This window comes from Triticum aestivum, chromosome 6A (genome assembly GCF_018294505.1).
Source record: "Triticum aestivum cultivar Chinese Spring chromosome 6A, IWGSC CS RefSeq v2.1, whole genome shotgun sequence".
NCBI classification, from domain to species: Eukaryota; Viridiplantae; Streptophyta; class Magnoliopsida; order Poales; family Poaceae; genus Triticum; species Triticum aestivum.
Genome location: NC_057809.1, coordinates 497938323 through 497947038, shown reverse-complemented (window position 1 = coordinate 497947038; position 8716 = coordinate 497938323).

Sequence of the window (8716 nt, the reverse complement as noted above, 5' to 3'; positions counted from 1 at the left end):
AACTACCAATTTTTAGCTTTTCTTTACCAAATTAAACTTTGCATCAAAGTAGGTTGTCTAGATGTGCAACTAGGTGAACAACCTATATGATGCAACAACAACAAGCACACAAGCAAGCAAGGGAACAAACACTAAAGAGCTAGCACAAGTAAAGGTAAGAGATAACCAAGAGTGGATCCGGTGAAGACGAGGATGTGTTAACGAAGTTCCTTCCTTTTGAAGGGAAGTACGTCTCCGTTGGAGCGATGTGGAGGCACAATGCTCCCCAAGAAGCCACTAGGGCCACCGTATTCTCCTCACGCCCTCACACAATGCGAGATGCCGTGATTCCACTATTGGTGCCCTAGAAGGTGGCGACCGAACCTTTACAAACAAGGTTGAGGCAAACTCCACAACTTAATCGGAGGCTCCCAACAAGACCACGAAGCTTCACCACAATGGAATATGGCTCCGAGGTGACCTCAACCGTCTAGGGTGCTCAAACACCCAAGAGTAACAAGATCCGCTAAGGATGAGTGTGGGAATCAAAACTCTCTCGATGGAAGTGTAGATCGGGGCCTTCTCAACCACTCCCGAGCAAATCAACAAGTTTGGTTGGCTAGGGAGTGAGATCGGGCGAAAATGGAGCTTGGAGCAATAATGGAGCTTTAATGGTGGAAGAGATAGGTCAAAGGGGGGGAAGAAGACATCCTTTTATAGTGGGGGGAACAATCCAACCGTTACTCCCCACTCAGCCCCGCAGAGAGCGGTACTACCGCGCGGGCAGGGCGGTACTACCGCTCATAAGCGGTACTACCGCTCCACCCCAGCGGTACTGCCGCGCTAGAAGAGAAGGGGCTGGGGCTGGGACCCAGAGCGGTACTACCGCGGAGGCAGGGCGGTACTACCGCTCGCAAGCAGCACTACTGCCACTACTACTGCAGCTAGTACCGTAAAACCCGACACGAGAAAATGCGCACTCGAGTCGAGGCGGTAGGAGCACGGAGCCACAGCGGTACTGCGGCTGAGGCCATCCAGCGGTACTACCACTCGGAGGAGCGGTACTACCGCTTGATGAGCTTCAGCCGTACTACCGCTATACTGCAGCTAGTGCCGTAAAACCCGACACGAGAAAATGCGCACTCGAGTCGAGGCGGTAGGAACACGGAGTCGCAGCAGTACTGCAGTTGAGGCCACAAAGCGGTACTACCGCTCCGAGGAGCGGTACTGCCGCTTAGTGAGTCTCAGCGGTACTACCGCTGTGGCCCGCGGTACTACCGCTGGGTCCAGGAAAAGACGCACAGAGGAGAAAAGAGGAGCTCCAGAGAGACGGAAAGAAACGGTGGTTGAGATAAGAACGTGTACGTGTTGATTCCACCCAAACCATACCGAAGCAGATCCCCTCTTGATAGTACGGTGACTACTACGAAACTTAGTCCACCAACAAAGTCACGAAAGAAGCTACACCGTCTTGAGTAGAGCACCGAGGGGAAATAATCATTTCATGCCAAAAGATGAATATCTGAAAGAACTCAAAGCACCCGATTAGTCCGCAAATGCATTGTCATCAATCACCAAAACACCGTAGGGATAAATATGCCCTTACAACTGGGGGAATCTATTCACGTACACCTTCATCTCCCCTCCTTTGTCTTTCTCAGGTGAGAGAGAGAGAGTTTCCCTTATCTCTTCCCTTATATACTTCTGCTCATAGTTTCTGCCCAGCGGTTGTACCGCTCTTTGGAGCGGTTGTACCGCTGGGTCTTGACGCTCACCAGCTTTGATCGAGTGGTTGTACCGCTGCCTCCGGGCGGTGGTACCACCACCTTGCTCTACAAAAGCTAGGGCGGTGGTTCCGGCCATGCACCGCTCAAGTACCGCTCGAGCTTCTGTTTTGATGCGGTTCTCGGGCGGTAGTGGCCCGGTTGGTCCGGTCGTTCCTCGATGACCGGTACCACCGGTGGTCCGAGTGGTTCTTCCGCTCTGAACTTAGCCGCCCAAGAGCTCAAGGCCATGCGGTTGTTCCGGCCATGCACCACTAGTACCGGTCAAGCTTCTGTTTTGATGCGGTAGTTGTGCAGTGGCTAGGCGGTTAGTCCGGTTATTTTCTTAACAGGTACTACCACCTGCTGGCCCGGTTGTACCGCCCGGTAGGGTTCTACAGATACACTGTGAGTCCCGGTTGTACCGGGACAAGGACCGGTTGTACCGCTGCAGTGCAAAAAATGCAGTAACGGCTAAAATCTTAGGGTTGCTATATAAGGGTGCTTCTCCCACCTACCACTCCCACCTTTGACCTCTCTCACTCCACCATTAATGCAACTCAAGCTCTCTTGCCCGATCTCTCTCTCTCTAGCCACTCAAACTTGTTGATTTTCTAGGGATTGAAGGAGGAGACCTAGATCTACACTTCCACCAAAGCATATTTCCTTCCCCCATACTTTCTTGTGTGGATTTTGTTACTCTTGGGTGTTTGAGCACCCTAGACGGTTGAGGTCACCTCGGAGAAATATTCCATTATGGTGAAGCTTCGTGGTTTCGTTGGGAGCCTCCAATTAAGTTGTGGAGAGAGCCCCAACCTTGTTTGTAAAGGTTCGGTCGCCGCCTTCAAGGGCAACAATAGTGGAATCACAACATCTCGCATTGTGTGAGGGCGTGAGGAGAATACGGTGGCCCTAGTGGCTTCTTGGGGAGCATTATGCCTCCACACAGCTCCAACGGAGACGTACTTCCCTTCAAAGGAAGGAATTTGGGTAACACATCCTCATCTTCACCGGCTCCACTTTTGGTCTTCTCCTCCCCTTACTTTTGCAAGATTACTTGTGTTTCTTTCCTTGCTTGCTTGTGTGCTTGTATGTGTTGCATCATATAGGTTGCTCACCTAGTTGCATATCTAGACAACCTACTTTGATGCAAAGTTTAATTTGGTAAGCTAAAAATTGTTAGTTGCCTATTCACCCCCCCTCTAGTCAACTATATTGATCCTTTCAATTGGTATCAGAGCCTTATCTCTTTATTAAGGACTTTACCGTCCGAAGAGTATGGTTGATACCGTAGACGGTGTGGAGGAACACTCCGGTGTGAATCCGATCTCGTCTACGGGAGATGGGGGAACCTCGGTCTCTCGTGAGGAGTTCAATGTGGCCTTGGAGACATTGAAAACCTCCATGACGACCGAGGTTGAAAGCATGTTTACTAAATTCCTTGAAGGGCTTAAACTATCCACCGCACCATTGAAAGTGGGTAATCCCACCGATAAGGTGATGGATGCTACCTCCAATAAGGGGGAAGCTAGTAGTGAAAAGGCTCCTTCTTCTAGTGGTAATAATGGCACCGACATCTTTGCTCATGTGGAACCACCACTTGTTTATGGTGGACCGGTTCCTTCCACTCATTTGAATCCTGTCGGTCCTCCCCCTAAGATTGTGAAAAATGAGGACTTTGATTCTTGGGTTTACCGCTTTAAACGTCATTTAAATCATGTGAACACTAATCTTTGGAGAATCATTGAAGAAGGTTTCTATCCACATGATCCAAGCAACTTCACTCCTCGAGAAGCCGCGGATAATCAGTTCAATGAGAATGCTCTCTTCATCATTCAAGATGCAATTCCACCCGAAATCTACCTCATCTTTGGCCCTTCGCCTTGGCCAAAGACGCATGGCTCTGTGTTGTCTCTCTCTATCGGGGAAGCGCAAGCATTCAACGCTCCAACTATGAAGTGGTGCAAGATGAGGCCGATGAGTTTGCAATGAAAGAAGATGAAGAACCTCGTGAGCTTTATCGGAGAGTAACCAAACTCGCGGTCTCACTCCGAGATCACGGGAGCAAGGAAACGGATGACAATTGGATCAAGCGCAAATTCCTCAAGGCAATGATGCCCTACCACAAGGCCATGTCCTTCGTCATTCGTCAAAGGCCAGACTTCCACACTTTGACCTCAAGCGAAGTGTTGGATGAGTTTGTGGCCATGAACATTTTGGACAAGACCGCCGACAATGCGGTGCTTCGTTCTCAAAGGGCAAAGAAGCCCAACCTTGCATTGAAGGCCAAGCTCTGCGTTGAAGAATAAGAAGAGGAAGAAGAGGAGAGCTACCCCAAAGATACAAAGTATGCATATCATGAACACATGGCACTCGCTTTAAGGCAATTTTGGAGCAAGAAAAACTCAAGGCCAAACTTTAACAAAATCAACTCAAGTGGTATGAAGAGCAAGCAACATGTAAGGACTTGCTACAATTGTGGCAATGTGATTAATTTTGTTGCGGAGTGCCCGTACGAGAAGAGGGAAGACAATGGTGGCAAGCTCATCCGAAAGGACAAGGCCAAGTCGTTCCCCAACAAGAGCAACTTCACCAAGAAGACTCCTCCCAAGGCATTGGTGGTACAAGAAGAGTACAATGAGGATGATGACGATGATGAAGATGGTGAGTCGGCGGCCATGGCCTCAGTTGCCATTGCAACGACTTCACGTCTCTCTTCGACTCACCCAATGAGAGCATCACCGCCAAGTGCCTCATGGCTAAAGCCACCAAAAAGGTAACCCCCAACATCAAAACTACCATCATTAATCATCCTTCTTCGACGAATAACATTGATGAACATGAGGGAGCTAATGTGGAGGCGAATGAGTTTGAGGCCTTTATGGGCAAACTTAAGGGTAAATCCAAGAAGCACTTTGTTGCTCTCTTGGAACAACTTGGTGAAGCCAATGACATGATCGAGGCTCACGAAGATACCATCACTAAGATGGAAGGACATAGTCGTGACTATGCTGATGAGATCTCGGATCTTCCCAATGCTCTTGAGGAAGAGCTTGGTCTTCGTTTGGCTCTTGAGGAGTCACACAATGTTGATCATGCTAAGTTAAAGAAAGATTATGATCATGTTCTTATTGTTTCTCATGTGCTAAACTCCGAGAAGGCCGAACTTGAGGTTGATATTGCTAGACTCAAAGAGGAGTTTGATCTACTTGACATGGCTCACAAAGTCTTGAAGGGTGCTCATGCTAGTCTCAAAGAGTCTCATGATCAACTTCAAGTAAAGCTAACCAAGGAAAAAGCCACTTTCCTCGTATGATGTTAATTGATAATGCAAATGCTAGTAACCCGTGTTGTGAGCATGTGCATCTTGTTGAGGAGAACTCTAAGCTAAAGGTGCAACTTGAGAGAGGTCTTGCGACTTGCATACAAGGCAAGAAGAACCTCAACGACCTCTTGATCAACCAAAAGGGAGTTGTGGACAAGGAAGGGGTTGGGTACGTGCCCGAGTCCAAGAACAAGAAGAAGAATGACAAGACCAAACGACCTCCACCTCTCATGCAAACCTTTGTGAAGGAGGGAGAGAGTGCTTCCAAGGAGAAGAAGAACAATGCGAAGGGTGGCGGTGTCAAAAAGGGCAATGCCACTCCTCCCATCAAAGTCAGCGACTTTAATCCTTCTTATATGTTATGTCGTGCTAGTGATGGGCATGTATATGCCAAATTAGTTGGTTCTCCTCATGAGTACATTGAATGGTCTATTTGGGTTCCAAAGACCCTTGTTACTAACATCAAAGGACCCATTACAAAATGGGTACCTAAAACCAAGCATTGATCTCTTGTAGGTGTTTGCTTCCGGTGGGGGATCATGGTTGCTCGATAGCGGAGCTACAAATCATATGACCGGAATCAAGGACTTGGTGGTGGACGTGCACAAGATTCCATCTATGCCCACCAATGTCGAGTGGGGTGACGCCTCATCTTCTAAGGTATTGGGACTTGGCAAGGTAGTCATCTCTCATGATCTCACGATCAAGAAGGTCATGCTTGTTGAGTCCCTTGCATACAATGTACTTTCCATTCGTCAACTTGCAATCATGGGCTTTGCCACTTTATTTGATATCGATACCGTGGCCCTCTTGTGGAGCAAGACTCTTAAAGTAGCTTTTGTTGGGCATGTCGAAAACGGTCTATATGTGATTAACTCTTCGGAGCGACCCACTAAGACCGCGACATGCCTAATGGCTATAGTTGATGTGGGTTGGCTTTGGCATCGCCGTCTAGCCCATGTCAATATGAGATCTTTGCAAAGTCTTCTCAAGGGGGACCATGTCCATTGACTAACGAATGTTAGTTTTGCTAAAGATCGTGCTTGTAGTGCTTGTATCGAAGGAAAGCTACATGAAAAGGCTCACCCTCCCACGACTATCATTTAATCAAAGAGGCCTTTGGAGCTCCTTCACTTGGATCTCTTTGGGCCTCCATCCTTCAATAGTCTTGGGGGTAGGAAGTATTGCTTGGTGATTGTGGATGACTACTCAAGATACACTTGGGTGTATTTCTTCAAGAGGAAGAGCGAGACCCAACAAACCGTCATTGAATTTGCAAATGAAGCACAACGTCAACACAATGCAAAGATCTTGACAATAAGAAATGACAACGGCACTGAGTTCAAGAACTACACCTTGGACGAGTTTATTAGTGATGAGGGGATCAAGCATCAATATTCCGCACCTTACACCCCTCAACAAAACGGTGTTGCGGAGAGGAAGAATCGGACGTTGATGGATGCGGCAAGGACCATGATGGCGGAGTTCAAGTCTCCATACAACTTTTGGGCCGAAGCCATCAACACCGCGTGCCATGCATCCAATCGGCTCTACCTCTGCAAGGGCTTGAACAAGACTCCATATGAGATACTCACCGGTAACAAGCCCAACCTCAAGTACTTTCAGGTGTTCGGGTGTAAGTGTTTCATTCTCAAGAAAGGTGTTCGGTTGTCTAAGTTTGAGGCTAGAGCTTATGAGGGCATATTTGTTGGTTATGCTACAAACTCTCATGCTTACCGTGTCCTCAATAAATCCACAGGACTTATTGAGGAGACGTGTAACGTGGAGTTTGATGAGAATAACGGCTCCCAAGTGGAGCAAAGTGGCACTTGTGATGTAGGTGATGAAATTCCTCCTCAAGCCATAAGAAGAATGGATGTTGGTTTTATCCTACCCATTGAGGAACCCCTTATGGCCGAAGGAGAAGAACAATGCTCCACTCAAGTGGAGCCATCACCAACCCAAGGCCCACACACTTCCGAAGAACAACATGAAGGCCCTCATCCTCAAGAATAAGACCAAGGGCAAGATCATGCTCAAGACGGTGTTGACACACCAAGTGATGCCCAAGGTCAAGTTCTCTCCTCCGAGCAAGTTCAAGAACAAGAACAAGCTCAAGACGATGCTCAAGATGATCAAGTGACCACTCCTCGTCTCACCTCCGAGGAGGAATTGGAGCGTCGTGCCGCTAACATTGCTTCCAAGCTCTCCACCAAGGATCATCTCATGACGAATGTGCTTGGAAGCTTAAGAAAGGGGGTAAGCACTCATAGACAATTAGAAAACTATTGTGAGCATCACGCATTTGTCTCTTGTGTCGAACCCACAAGGTCTATGAGGCGCTCGAAGATTCGGATTGGCTCAATGCCATGCATGAAGAACTCAACAACTTCGAGCGCAACAAAGTATGGAGATTGGTGCCAAGACCGACGGGGAACCACAATGTCATTGGAACCAAGTGGATATTTAAGAACAAACAAGATGCCCATGGGATTATCATTCACAACAAGTGACGGTGTCCTGGACTAGGGGGTACTCAACACGTCATCTCCTGATCTGATAGATTGGGCCGAGGACCCCCGTGGCCGTATACTCATGGGCCAGTTCGGACAGCTGCCGCATACAAGGAAGATTCCACAAGACTTGGCGATCAAGACAAGGACTTCTCCCCACCGGCGTATTCGACTAGGACTCTTGTTAACCTAGGCCTCTGGTGCATTATATAAACCAGGGCCATGCTAGTCGATAGATCACATATACATACAATCATACCATAGGCTAGTTTCTAGGGTTTAGCCTCTCCGATCTCGTAGTAGATCTACTCTTGTACCACCCATATCATCAATATTAATCAAGCAGGACGTAAGGTTTTACCTCCATCAAGAGGGCCTGGACCTGGGTAAAACTTCGTGTCTCTTGCCTCCTGTTACCATCCGGCCTAGAAACACAGTTCGGGACCCCCTACCCGAGATCCGCCAGTTTTGACACCGACATTGGTGCTTTCATTGAGAGTTCCGCTGTGTGATCGACAAAAGGATCGATGGCTCGCCTGCAGATCAACTACGACTTTAGCATCTTCGTCACCAGCTCGACTGGTCACCTTGGTTCGACCAAGAATTGCGCCCCGTGTTCGGATCACCATGTTCGGACGAGGGCCTTCATCAAACATCAACTCCGATCTCTATCAAGATCATGGAGGAATCATCCATGGAGCTCGAGGGCTCAATGTCAACATTGCCCTCAAGCGACCGTGCTGTTTTTCTGGACATCGAACTCGTATCTGCCGCCACCACCTCCTCGAGTATCGCTTTGACGATCGCTTTTGGTGGAATTGTGCGGAATTGAGTCTACAACAACCGTGGGAAATTTCATCGAGTTCCGATGGAGGAATCTCTGGCAATCCACGATATACCGGAGCCCTGTCAAATCTGGACGGGAATTTGGATGAGTTTAGGGCGTGGTGTCCAGCTTCTAGCTCGGACGTCCTTTGGAAGATCCAACCGTTGATCGGCTGTGGAATTCCTATATCTACCACCTCTCAAAATTTCAGCTCGATCCGACCGTCCAAACTCCGGGAACCTTCCGATTAGTGCATCACTTTTCGGATCTGTTTTCTGCGCGAAAACGAATCCGACCCGAGTTCATCTTT